The sequence below is a fragment of the Diabrotica undecimpunctata genome, chromosome 1 (assembly GCF_040954645.1).
Source record: "Diabrotica undecimpunctata isolate CICGRU chromosome 1, icDiaUnde3, whole genome shotgun sequence".
In the NCBI taxonomy this organism is placed as follows: domain Eukaryota; kingdom Metazoa; phylum Arthropoda; class Insecta; order Coleoptera; family Chrysomelidae; genus Diabrotica; species Diabrotica undecimpunctata.
In genome coordinates this window covers 12411206-12426289 of record NC_092803.1, presented here as the reverse complement: position 1 = coordinate 12426289, position 15084 = coordinate 12411206, and positions in this window count along the sequence as shown.

Sequence of the window (15084 nt, the reverse complement as noted above, 5' to 3'; positions counted from 1 at the left end):
TTCTGTGGTCTTCAGGCAGATATACAAATAGTTTTGTTGTGGGAAGTAGCTATTCGGATGGACCAAAATATGCCGAGAAAATGTACTTCTGGTCGTAAGAGGACACGCAATACCAACAATTGGAAATGCAACTTAAATAAAAGGAAAAAAATAAGGATTGGCATTCACGAATCAAAGAGGTCAACAACTTCGAGAAAGGCAAATGAAATGGGTGTACACAGAAGTGTTCTAAAAAATGTATTCAAAAGTTATCTTTAGAAACGAGAACCCAGATTTTTTCACAATTTTGGGCTCTTGGGAATCATGATCAACAAGTACAGTTTGTAGTGTTAAAAGACTACCTAAAAAACAAGAAATACTTGCACCACTTGCAACTTCAAGGCGCCGCTGGTCATATAAATATTATTTACGATAAACGGTGATAAAATTCAGGTATGTAAGAAAATGTTTTTCGATACTCTAGATATTACAGATAAGTGGGTTAACACTATTTGTAAAAAAATTGATATGGAAGTAACTGATTGTGTTTCACTAGCCGATCAACAAGACCGTCACGAAAATCGCACAAACAAAGTACCTAAGATTATTAAACAAAGTGTGAGGACACATATTGCTTAGATACCAGTTGTAGAGTCACACTACATGAGTGACTAAAGTAATCTATATTTTGACGAAGCTTTAACGTTTCCCAAACTTTATAAAGTGGTTATGTGATAATTAATATGCACCAGAGATGCAAGCCACTGAGAGACAATATCGAGAAATATTCTACAATGAGTTCAACATAGAATTCTTTAAACCCAAAAACATGTGATACTTACAAAAGAGCTTTGATTTAACGAAGGAAACATTTACAGCTTAACTATACTCATCATATCGCTTCTAAAACTGAGGTGCGAGAATTCAAAACGCAAATTAAATCGCTTATCTACTCCAATGTCAGAAGTATCTGCATCATACTATGAGCGAAAACTTGCCGTCTACAATTTTACAGTCTTTGATTTGGAAGACAATGAAGGACACTGCTATGTCTGGGATGAGACTGTTGTCCGGAAAGATGCTAACGAAATTAGTAGTGCTGTATACTTATTTATTGAATTAAAAGTAAAAAAGGAATGTACAGACTTTTTCGTCTTTTTTGATAGTTGTGGTGGACAAAACAAAAATAGTATAGTTTTTGCTATTTGTACTCCTATGTAGTGAAGAAGTTTAACATTAACATTAAACATGTCTTTTTTGAAGAAGGACATTCACAAAACGAGGGCGATTCAATGCAAGCCTGATAGAAAAACGGCAAAAATCAAGTTGTATATGTTCCAGACCAATAGATAACCATAATCGGAGGTGCTAAAGAGCTAAAGCATTCAGCAAGTCATATTCTGTAACTGAAATAAATCAAAAGCAAATTCTAAATTTTAAACTATTTAAGGACACCCATATTAATTTAGAAGTAGATATTAACAGTAATAAAGTAAAATGGACTAAAATGAAATATATACAGATATGTTGTCCAAATGCGAAAATATTTAAATCACGTTAATTATGACGTTCTTTCTGAAAATAATTGCTGTGTTAATTTAGAACAAATGCCTGTAACTCAACGTTCTTCAGCTAGGAACTTAACACAAGATAAGAATAAGCTTATCACCATGGCAGATATACCTCCCGTTTATTCTAATTCTCTCGCAATATCAAAAGACAAAAATATTCAACAATCAGATTCCGAAAAAAAAATTTGAAATAATTATTTTATTTTGCTCATAGTGATTATTTTGTCCGTACTGGTAAAATATTGTTGTTTTTCTAAAATTTATAATTTCCAATTAAAATTGTGAAAACTAAGAGTTGATATTTTATTTAAATATACCCTAAAAACTAATTTGCTTTTATTTACATTGCCAATAACTTAAAACATACAACCCTTTAATGGTAAAACGAAAAAAATAATTAACATGGAGAGTTTAAAGAGAGTGTGGTTGTTAAGCGAGTTACAACCTTTGTCTACGAAGAGTCATGTTTAATTTCAAGGTTGTACCTCAATCAAACTCAAGATTTTGAATAGTTAATAAAATTACAAAACATACATCTTAAAGTAATCCCTCATTATGTTATAAATATCGTATCGCACTAGTGTAAAAGAGTTTAATTATTTCGCTACAAAGTTAAAAATACATATTTTCGTCTTTTACCCCTCCTGTAAAATCGCTAAAAATGATCTACAACCTTCTTCGATATTACAATAATTTTTAAATTAATGGAAAAGAAAAATATCTTTCAAGCGTGTGAAATATTTAATTCCTAGCTGAGCGCTTTTGGCTCACAAAGCCATCTTCCAAGCTATGCTACAATAGAATAACTAATATAAGTAACTAATTCAAGTATTCTTATTTTTACGCCAAATTTATAAACTACCACTGCAAAAGAGGGATCACATTGGTAAAAAATAAAAAACTTTTTCTTTAAAAGTTAAAAAAGTTCTTCAAAAAAAAACATCCAAAAGACAGCACATTTGACTCCATAAAAAATTGTACAGAAGCCTACTGTAGACTATTGCGAAGCTTCATACTGTTTTCTGAATTTTTAAATATAAAAACTATTTTAAAATTTGAATTAGGTACTCAATTTTATTATTTATTTATTAATTTTATAGATTTCAAGTAAATTGATATTTATATGTTATACAAGGTGTTTCAAAAAGGTATGTCATAAATTAAATCACGCATTCCGGGGACAAAAATAAATTGATTGAATCCAACTTACTTTAGTACAAAAAAGTACACAATAAAATTACAGCCCTTTGAAGCTACAAAATAAAAATTGTTTTTTTGCATTATCTCCTAAACTACTTGACATTTTGTAATAAAAATGGACGTTACTTTTTTGTTCTGAAAGAATTTTTCCTAAAAAAGAAACAACAAAATCTAAGGGCACAGAAAAATTTTAAGGGGGGTGTGCAGCCCTAAATCCCAACCAACTTTTGAGTACGTTCAAATAAAATGAATTTTGTGGCATCATTAGTTTAACACATTATTTTTAAAACTTTTTTGCCTCTTATTACTTTTAGAAAAACTAGTTTTTTCCTAGTTGGCCATAAAATTACAATTAGTTTCTACGGATACAATAATTACAAACAGTTCCCTCAATAATAGTCAATAATTTGAAGCTATCATTTATTGTGTGAATAAGATTAATATTAAAAATTTTGATATTACAATAGCCTACACATTTCAGGAAATGGCAGATATGCATTTAACTTTGGGTAACTTGGATCAGATTAAATTATGATTTCAATAAACTATCGGGAATATCGTAGGTGAATGTCAAGGAAATAGTGCAGCAGCCGCAAGGCGTTATGCAATAAAATGCCCCAATCGAAATAAACCCGATAGACGATTATTTCTGACCATTGATCGTCCGTCGTACCCGGGAAACGGGTACATTCCAACCGCAAGTTGCTGGCAATAGTGGTCGTCCAATAATGAATGCAACTGATGAAGACATTTTAGAAATCATTGAAGAAGTCCCTGGAACAAGTACAAGGGTAATAGCTGTTCAACTAAGTGTTCCTCACGTAAGGGTTTGAAGACGTCTAAAGGATCAGCTGCTTAAACCCTATCACTTAACAACGGTTCAAAAGTTATTGGTTGAAGATTGTGCTAAAAGGATTGTATTTTGCGATTGGTTATTAATGGAAAACACTCGAAATGTTAATTTTATTAGAAATATTTTGTTTACCGACGAGGCTACCTTCAGTAGAAATGGAATAACAAACCATCATAATGAGCACATTTGGGCCGACGAAAATCCTCACGCCAAAAAATGACTCATCACCAAAGGACTTTCAAAGTTAATGTTTGGGCAGGAATTGTGGATAACATTCTAATAGGCCCAGTATTTCTTTCCAACAATTTAAATGGTGATAATTATTTGCAGTTCTTGGCAAACGATTTACTTATTAATTCATTTAAGCCATTTATTTAGTTGCACGTAATTTTTTAAAGGTTAATGACAAGAGCCGTAACTCAATAAAAACTGTTTTTTGAATAAAGTGATCAGAGGCAAAAAATTTTTAAAAATAATCTGTTAAACTAATGATGCCATAAAATTCATTTGATTTGAACGTACTCAAAAGTTTGGGGGATTTAGGGCTGCACACTCTCCTTAAAATTTTTCTCTGTGCTTAGATTTTGTTGTTTCTTTTGTATGAAAAATGCTTTCAGAACAAGAAAGTAACGTGTCCATTTTTATTACAAAATTTCAAGTTGTTTAGGAGATAATGCAAAAAAACAATTTTTATTTTGTAACTTCAAAGGGCTGTAACTTTTTTCGTGTACACTTTTGTACTAAGGTAAGTTGGATTAAATCAATTTATCTTTGTCCCCGGAATGCGTGGTTTAATTTATGACATACATTTTTGAAACACCCTGTATATCGGCTTCCCCTGTAACGTAAAGTATAGATATAAAATTTTAACCTAAAATGTTTTAGTAAAATTTTTATTTGGAATGTTATGTAAAATTTTACTATTTTTTTAAGGAGAAAAGAAATGGATATTAATTTTGATGTGATGTCCAAAGTTTGATTTATCTGTGTTATTAAGATGTTCTTTGATTCTGTTAGAAAGAGTACCCACGTAAGTCATGTTACAATCCTCAAAAGACAGTTTGTAAATACCACTTTTATTTCATTTATAAATTTTGTCTTTGGTTTTGCTAAAGATGAACCTAATTTTGTGTTTGATTTTGAAAGAGATGTTTAAGTTACTGACCTTATTACAAAGTACTCTTGATATTTTTTAGAACTTGGTTCTAAGTAGTATCTATAAATGGACGTAGTGTTGGGTTTGTTTTCTAGATTAACTTAAATAGGGATAGGGAAAAATACATAAAAATTACTTGACATCTACTAATTAAAACTAAGAAAACTTCAAACGCGTCAGTAGCCTCGAATATTCAAATCTCCCCAAACAGTCTTAAAATAATATTCTCGACCTAGTTAAAAATATTCCCATACTGTTTTGTGAAAGTTGCTTAGCAACGGAATAACGTATTTTTCGGTTAGAAATTTCTCTGAGAATTAGATATTTTTGACAGATTTTCTTCTTCTTCTTCTGGTTCCTATCCGTTTCGGATGTTGGAAATCATATTGGCAATCATGACCTTGCTCGCTGCGGCTCGAAACAGCTCCGTTGAGGTTTTCTTAAACCATGTTCTTAAATTCCGCAGCCATGATATTCTCCTTCTACCGGGTCCTCGCTTACCTTTAACTTTACCTTGCAATATAGACTGCAGCAGGGAGTAACGGAGCTGATTTCTCATAACGTGTCCCAGATATTGCAATTTTATGCGTTTGATCGTAAACACAATCTCTGGTTCCTTCTTCATTTTTTCTAGATGACAGATTTTAGGAAAACTTAATTTTTTATTATAAGCATGGTCAAGAATGATATTATCTTCGGGTAAAAAATTTTTGTAAATTAACCACAACCCAAGCTACTGAGCCAATTTTGTGAATCGTATATTCCATGATAAATAGTGGTTATCCATGAACCTCAAGGTAACTTCTGTTGTTTAAAGCGGCCGTTAGAGGTAAGTTGTCCAGGGCCTGGTTCACCATGAACTGTAGTGCCGAGAATTAGTAGCAGTATATAAATAATACATTAAATATTTAATTAAAGCTTCATGTAACTTTTGTTAAAAATGATAAATATAACGAAAAAAATCTTACCAATGTAACAGCAAAAAACAGCTTACCTGCAACAAATAATATTAAGTTATTAAAAAAAAGAGTGGTACAATAAGTTTTAAAAATTTTAGAATAGAGTAGAATAGAAATATGTTTTATTGTTACTGAAAATTGTACAATTTTATAAATTTACCAAAATTACATACTTGATGTTGTTCACGTATATAATTTTGGAAAATTTTAATTGATATTTCTTTTTATAAACAAAATCACGTATTACAGTCAACAATATGAACTCAATATAAACGTTAAGAAGACAAAGCTTAGGATAATTAGCAAGAAAAGGATAACAGAAGATCAACTCAAAGTCAAGCAATCCTCTGTAGAAAAAGTGACGCACTACAACTACCTCGGCACCATAATAAATGAAGAAAGGACCAACAACCTTCAATCAGATGAGGCCTTCTTCAAGAGTCACAACCTCTCTCTTGATACAAAAGTAAGAATGCTGCGATGCTACATCTTCTCTGCCCCTTTTTATGCTGTTGAATCGTGGACCTTGAACGAAGATATGTGCAGAAAACTGGAAACATTTGAGATGTGGCTACATCGGAGAATGCTTAAGATCCCGTGGACTGACCAAGTCACAAATGAGGAGGTCCTCAGAAGAATGATTAAGAACCGAGCGGTACTGACCACCTTCAAATCTCGAAAGTTACAGTTCTTCGGACATATTATGCGAAATGAGTTCAGATAGGCTCTTCTTCAAGCCATCCTGCAAGGAAATATTTGAAAAACGAGGCCCAGGAAGAAGAAGAACATCTTGATTAAAGAACCTCAGAATCTGGTTCAATACAACATCTGTGCAGCTTTTCCGCGCTGCTGCAGATAAGATAAAGATTGCCATGATGATCGCCAACATTCGTAAAGGATAGGCACATCAAAAAGAAGAAAATTACATAAATCGCCAATATCACAAAATTAAAGATAATAAAATATACAATCCATTGCAAAATTTCACTAAACTGCAAATTGTAATAAAACCTGAACGAACTAGTTTACGAATAGTAAGTTTAAGTAAAACTAAGCTAATGTCGAATAAAGATGATCAACCGACGATAACCATCCAAGGAACAAAAGTGGAACATGTAGAAGAATACATATATCTGGGTCAGAATATCAAGGTAAACAAAGAAAACCAAACTACCGAAATAAGCAGACGAGTAAGAATGGGATGGGCCGCATTTGGAAAACTCTCATACACACTGAAAGACAAAAAGATACCCCAAAACCTTCGAACCAAAGTGTTCGATTCTTGTATCCTTCCCGTTCTCACTTACGGAGCTCAAACCTGGACATTCACAAAAAAGAACATGGACAAGATTCGAAAAACTCAGCGAGCCATGGAACGACAGATGCTTGGTATCTCACTAATAGATCGGCAAACGAACGAAGCAATCCGGAACAAAACAAAAATAAAGGACGCAGCGAAACAAGCAGCTAAATTAAAATGGAAATGGGCTGGACACAACAAACGTCTCGAAGATGGTAGATGGAACAAAGAAGTCGGAAACTGGCGACCGTACGATGCGAAGAGACCAACAGGAAGACCTCAAATGCGCTGGAGCGACGATATCAAAAGAGTCGCAGGACCAATGTGGAAACGCCTAGCACACAACAGGGATGAATGGCGAGAAATGGGAGAGGCCTTTATTCGACAATTCGGATAGAAAAAAGGCTATAAAAAAAAAAAAAAAAGTTTAAGTTGCTGCATGTGATACCCATCTAGTATATAAAAATACTTTAGTTGCTTGTACCTAAACGTACTATAATTTCTTAGATATTTGTAAAGAAATTCTTCCACTGAATAATATGGTCTTTCAGATAGATAGGCTTTTGTCAATTTACGGAACTTGAGGAAAGAAGTTGTAGATTTAAGTTGCAAAGGAAAATGATTGTATATTTTTTTGCCGAATATAATATAGATTTCTTTACTAACTAAGTGGACGGGATCAGCAAATACACACCAAAGCTTGAATTTCTGGTGGAGTGGTCATAAGTAGGTCTTGCTGTAAAAACATGTAGGTGTTTGCGAACTAAGCAAACACTTTCTAGAATAGATAAGGAGGGAAGAGTTAAAATCCAGTGATTTTTGTCCCGTGAGGCCAAAAAAAAAATCTTATTGCTCTTTTTTTTTCATTTAAAAATACTATCAGATTGTGCAGCTGTACAAGAACCCTAAAAAGGAAGACCATATCAAAGATGAGAATCGAACAAAGAAAAATATATTATTTTGGAAGATGCTAAATTGATTTCCTTCGAAACAGATCTTATTGCACAGCAGGCTGAGGCTAGTTTACTTAACAAATCGATATGAAAGGACCATTTAAGGTTGTTGTCTATAAAAATACCAAGAAATTTTACAGAATCAACAATACTGATCTGGCTGTTATTAAGAAGCAAAGGTTGAAGAGTTCCTTTATAAGATAATGCTACTGTCATCCATGTTAAAAAAAAGTAAATTAGAGTCGGACCAGGTTTTTAATTTAAGTAGATCAGAAGTTATAATTGCATGAAGAGTTGCAATATTAGAGTTCCTCCAGGTAATACTGGTATCATCAGCAAAAAGAAAAAATTGTCCATCGATTTTTAAGTTATTATAATTTATACGTCTCTCGATAATTTTGGATAGAACCGGTAGTAATAGGTCTATAGTTGCAGACGCTAGATTTTTTCACCCCCTTATGAAGAGGAATAATAATGGCTGTCTTTAGGCACTATGGAAATATCCCTTTTTCAAAGAAATCGTTAATTAGTGAGACCAGTACTTCCAACACATTTTTGGGAGATTTAAGAAAATTTTTATGGATACTCCATCAGTACTACAGGAAGATTTGCTTTTTATACTACAGATTGTTTGGATCAGTTAAGATTTATCAACTGTTCTTATAAAGAATGAATTCGAGACCTTTTTTGAATTGGGGAGATAGGAAATATGATCTTGTTGTGGCAAAATAGTTGATGTTATATTTTTACTCACATAAACAAAGTATTCATTTAGATTTTCAGGGTTTGGAAGAGGAAATGTTTGAGCTGTGTTAGTTTTATTTCGAAGATTATGGACCAAGTTTCTCTTGCAACATGGTTTCCCATCTAACTGTAAATATAACGTGCCATCTGTCTTACTTGTACTTCATTTTATTTAATTGTGGTAAGTAACATCGATTAAACTTTTTTTTGTAACTTTTCGTTTTAGTCCCACTAAGGGATGTATTGTAACGATGACTAAAGACATTTAGAGAAAATTAAAATCCAGGTTCTAAAAATACATAAAACTCTAGAAAGATTTAGAATTAAAAATAAAAAAAAAGGAAAATTAAATATTTACCCTGATATTACAAATTATGATCACATCATAAATTTACTATTATAATATTTAAAAGGCAGTGGGTATATTTTTAAAACTTGATGAGTATTTGTAATAAAATTGGGATGATAAACTAAAATAAAAATGTCAGTGTTAGTACGCCACTGCTTCCAACAGACATTTACTAAATCGGTGACAAGTCGTCTACGATCTGTATTTCTTTTTCCCAAGTGATGCATTTTTTGCGCTGTTTCTGCTTTCTTAGTTATCTTCTGATCGTCTTATTTCATGGTTCGCAAAATCCAAATGTTCAAAGTTTCTTTTCATCTTACATATTTTAAATAGGTATGTACTCCACTAGAATCGTTTTACTGAGAAAAACAGGAAAAATGCTGTCTGGATTAAAATTGAAACAAATCGCAGATATAAAAACCGAATGAAAGATTAAACTTTTGTTTAAAGAAAGATTTACATTGTCGCTGTGCCCGTAAAAACCCACAAAAAAATTGAAAGAAAAAGAAAAATAATCAGTTTTTTAGTATAACCAATGTATTTACAAGTAAACTGAGTACATCGTTCAATTAGATCTCCAAAAAGGAAAATGTTATTTGACTACAAGTTGATGCCAGACCGAAACATCTGAAAAAGTTGTACAGTGTGCTTAAAATTACACAAAGTTGTAGAGCTACATGATGATGATGAAACTAAGTATATACAAAATGTCTTGTATAAGTCTTTGAAGAGTCTAGTTTATCCCATACTATACATGGCGTATATTATCATATGTATACTTACTTATCCCCGGCTTTACACAGCATATTATGTTTGCCGTTTACTACAGCCCAATCGTCATTTCTTTTTGTCATAGTCATATATATCTATTTCAGTAAGGTCTCTTGTTTCGATTGCTGTTTTTATTTATTCGTTCTATTTTAATCTAGGAATAATTACTATTTAATGGGAATAAGCCACAATTAAAGTTTAAAATAAGTTTATTGACGTTTCAATTTCCACTTCGGAAATCGTTCTCAAAATACAAGCATTAATAAATTAAACAAATTTTACATAATGACGGTATTAGATTTTTGTTTCGATACAGGGCAGCGGCAAGCCGCTTATACGTATTTCGACCTCTTTAGGTCTCCTCAGAGCGGTATAGCCACTGCTCTGAATCAAAACAAAAATCTTTCCCATCCTAAAACAATAATTATCAAAATAACTATTTACGGAGGTAACTACGCCATCTAAAAACAAAAAGAGAAATCAAAAATCGAATACCGTCATTATGTTTTATTACTTTACTCCGTTTGGAGTACCAGAAACTGAATTCACTACGAATTTTGACCATGATGAACGGCAGGTGGAATGAAATTTTTAGATTCCCTTGCCGAGTAATTTATCAAGCTGTTTGCTTTGCAAGTTTTAGAAAGCACAGTGGTAAAAATTTGAATTCAGTTTCGCCAGGTAGAAATCGTTTGATTTCTCTTTTTGTTAAACAAATTTTGTTTTTTGTTAGTTAGGTGAAAAAAAATATTGCTGAGTTACGTTCCTAGGATGACTTTATTGTTTAGACTTTAAGATAGTTCATTCGATTACATGAAATCAACTTTAACTTGAGAATATCCTTCAGAAAAAATCATAGCAGGTGATTCGTCTTGACAGAAAAGACAACTACTTAATACTATCCTGACATGGTAAGTATTTGGTCTTACATTTAATTTTTACTCTCAATAAACACCAAATTCCGATTTTATATGTTTGTTATTTAAAAAACATAAATGATTTATCCTCGATATGTTATCGACTTACTAATAGTGGTATTTTCCTTTTATTAACTTCAATTATTGTCTTGTCTATCTAGAAAGGAACAGTCTGAATAGCTGTGTCTGTTGCGTGTATAGGCGGGATTTCTTTTGGATTGGACATTTTCCATAGGAAGCTATTTTTTTGCTGGAATCCCTTCAGGATGTGCCCAATATCGATAATCACGATATGCGCCAGTCGCAAACTCTGTGCAAAGTATTTTATTTAACAAAATATGAAAACAATTGAAAATTTCTCATTTTTTTGCTCTTATTTTCATCTATAATTCGGAAAATATTGATCCTAGAGAGAAAAAATTATAGGAAGTTAAAAGTTTCGATATTCAATTTTACACAATATTTCGTTAACTAGAAATTGAAAATTTAATGTTTATAAAAAATAGCAATAATTGGAAAAAAAAGTACAAAAAAATGAAGTTAATCCTTTAAATGTTTTCGACTTTCTAAACTTGACTTACAAGCTCCATATTCCGCCTAGAAAAACCCTTTAATATGTTTAAAACGTGTGCTAAATTTTGTTAAGATCGGTAGGATAGGTTTTGCATAATAATTTTGCAACCCAGCCTACTGGAAAAAAATCGCAAATTTTTAAATTTATAGTAGGCCCTAAATAAGGCCCCTAGATAGTTGCAATTTTTTTACATATAAAGAAAGGCTTAAACTTTCAAACGCTTTTTGTAAAATTCAAATCGGTTCACTAGGAGAGCCTAGGAAATTTTTTAAAGTTTAAAACATTTTTTAGGCTTATAAACAAATTGAATAACTTTACGAGCTTTAAACACATCAATTTCAAAATTTATACACTTAAAGAACATTAAAAGATGCTTCTTTAAAACAAATACCCTCGTCTTGTCAAGTACTTTTTATATGAAAAGTTTTACGTAATGCGCTTCATGGCAACATCCATAAAAAAGACAGTAGGTTGGTAATGGTGAAGTAGATGTCGCGAATCTAGAGATTGTTTCTTTCGTTCCACATCTATAGCTACTTCTCTTCGGATATCAGGTGGTGATACCTACGATAGGGTAGACTTATGTATGTGTGTGAGTCCAACGATCGCGTACTTAAATACCAGAGTAATTTTTGTTTTTCTATTTTGTTATTTAGCATCTCCTTCCCATTCATTAGTTTTTTAATTCGTTTAATTCGCACTTTGTCCATTAGTATTAATCTGAGCTTGTTCTTAATAATATCGTTTCCATTGCATTTATTCTGTTGTCAATTATTTTATTTATCACCTACTTCTCTATTTTCTAAGAATATATAATATAGAACATAATATCAATGAACAAAAAATAATAAACCACAAAGTTTTGTATTATTTTATTTACTTTTTTTTATCGTTGAAATCTAATTATTTATACATTCCTTCTACATCACTTCATCCACCAACACTACACTAAACCGTTTATCTTACATAATCGTAACCGTATGCTAAACGCAGTAGGTCTAACCTTCCCAAACCTCAATATTTCATGTTATTTTTGACAGTCAACGTTCTGACAACATCGCAATTCATATCGATATGACCAACAGATACGGAATATGATATGTATATTTATAAATAATGTATATCGATAAGGGTAGCAACATATATAATACGAGATTGGCCGTAACATGAAGGTTTTGTGTGTAACTTGTGTTTGATGAAGGGCGTGTTGCTAAATGCGTCTAGCTGGAAACTTTATTTTCAGTGCAGGCACGACAGTAATGCCGTACGGCTTTTATTCAATTTTAATTATACTAATAAAGCTTTTCAGTGGCGTCGATAACAGTTAGTTAGAAAAGTTTATTTAATTCTTTCTTAAAACACACTTAAAATAAAAACAAAAAACTACATTATACAATGAAGTTGTTGTATCTTCAATAGGCTTACTCCTGTAAGGATGTTAATGTTTTACTATAAAATTAGAAAAATTACATAACCTTTGACAACATTTTATTAATTTGCTTTTCTTTTTTCTTTCATTCAAAAATTTAGTTTATTTTACTAAGTAATTAAGAAGGGAAAAACCAAACACAAATAAAAAATAAAAAAAATAATAATGTTTATCTTATTTGAACTTGAAATAATCCCTCTAAACTGTGTAACTTTTATAAGAACTTTTATATAAGTACCCAGTTGTTGTTTTCTTCATTAAAAGAAGATTACTGTATATAACACTAAGATTTTCAATGTCTTCTCTTTTGTTTAAGGTGTTTTGTGTAGTTTTAATTAAACACATTTCTAGAAACAGTCTTGTGTTGTAATTTCTTTCCCTTCTCAGTATTTATGCTTAATCATAGTTAGGCGTGTGGCTCATCGTAAGAGGCTCATCGTAAGAGAATGTTCACTTAATGCACAGGCTTGTACTTTATTCAGATTAATGTCACTTTTGTGTAATGTTAATCTTCCGGACAAATTTCTGGTCGTTTCTCCAATATATACTTTATTGCAATTATTACAGGGTAGAGAGTACACCACATTGGAGCTTTCTTTAATATTTAAGAGTGTTTTTAGTTTGGTGTGTAATTTCGATATTGTTTTTATATTTCTGGTTCCAATTTCGATATTAGGTACTTCTCCAAATGTATTTAATAGTCTATTTGTTAAACCTGAAATATATGGTAAAGAGTGGTACAACGTATTTTGGTTGTTTGTTTAAATTTCTGTTTGGTCTGTCGTTATGACTTAGAGACACAAAAATAAGTCTATTCAGAAGGTTCGCTGGGAAGGAATTCTCTAACATGATCGTTTTTAGTTTTTTAAGACCGGTTGTTCTATATTCAGGATGTGATAAAGTTATAATCCTACTTTTCATATTTAATACTAGGTTAAAAGTAATTAATAAACCTGTTGCTACATATTGATTTTTTATACCATTCTTTTTTTAGAACATTGTTTAAATCACGGTGTAACATCATATCTAGAAATGGTATGCAGTTGTTTTCTAATTCTACTATAAATTGAAAGTCTGGGCAATGACTGTTAAATATGTGTAGAGTGTCCATTATTTTGTCTTTTGGAAGTGCAAGAATTAAATCGTCCATATATCTCTTTAAAAATGGGACATTAAACGGTAACTTGCTAATACAGCTTTTAAATCATCCAGTACAAAGTGGCATAGGATTGGTGATATTTCGTTTTCCCTGGGTGTACCATGTATTTCTTTGTAATACACCTCATTGAAGACCAGTATGTTTGAGTCAAATATATAGGATAGTACTGTTACAAATGAATTAAAATATATTTAGCTGTATTGTGAGATGTTTGTCCATTGTTTTTTTATAGGATTCATGATTTACTGAAACGACAAGTTGGTGAACAATGATATTACATCAAAACTAACCAACACATAATTTAGGGAAAGTTTGAAATTGTTGATAAAGGAGCTTAAACTAAATAAATCTTTTATTATATAGTAATCATTATTTGTGTTGTATGCATTTGTTAATGTTTATTGTCACTAAAAGGGCTTTAGTGACTACTTGAGTATTATTACATATGGAGATTTTGGGTTGTGTAGTCAAATACTGGCCTTTAAGTAAAACTCTTTAAGGTTTGTTAAGCTTTCGAGTTTATTTAACTCTTTCTCAAAACATACTAAAAATGAAAACTACATTGGACAATGAAGTTGTTGTATCTTTAACAGGCTTATACTGTGACGATGTTACTATAAAATTAGCAGAATTACTTAAGATTTGACAACATTTTATTAATTTGCTTTTGCTCCCTATACTGTGTCCCAAAATTAACGTAAGAAAAACATTTCTTTTCTCCCACCCGGTATAAGTCCAAAAGAGAAGTTTATGTAAACCTTTGCCCCTTTGTTACATATCCAATAAAAAGTCTAAACTAATAAAAAAAACTTCAACTAATCAACTAAAAAAATGAGCACAATTTTTGGTGGGCAAAACTTTTTCTCTGTACAATTATAATAATCCAAAATACAATTATATTTCGCTAAAATTTTACTCCATCTACGTCTATGTACTCATTTGCTATAGTTTCATAATTCCGCCAGTAAAAAGTTTCTTTTAATGTTCGTTTGTGCTTTATTATAGCACATTTATGGAACACGCGAATGATTTTATCATATTTAACGTCACCTGTCGATGGAAACTTGGGAAACGATCGTAAAATATAATTTATTTCAGTATTATATTTTAGTTTGCAGGCATGAAATGTAAGGTTGTTGAATATTAGATCAAATATTAGAAGTACCTGTT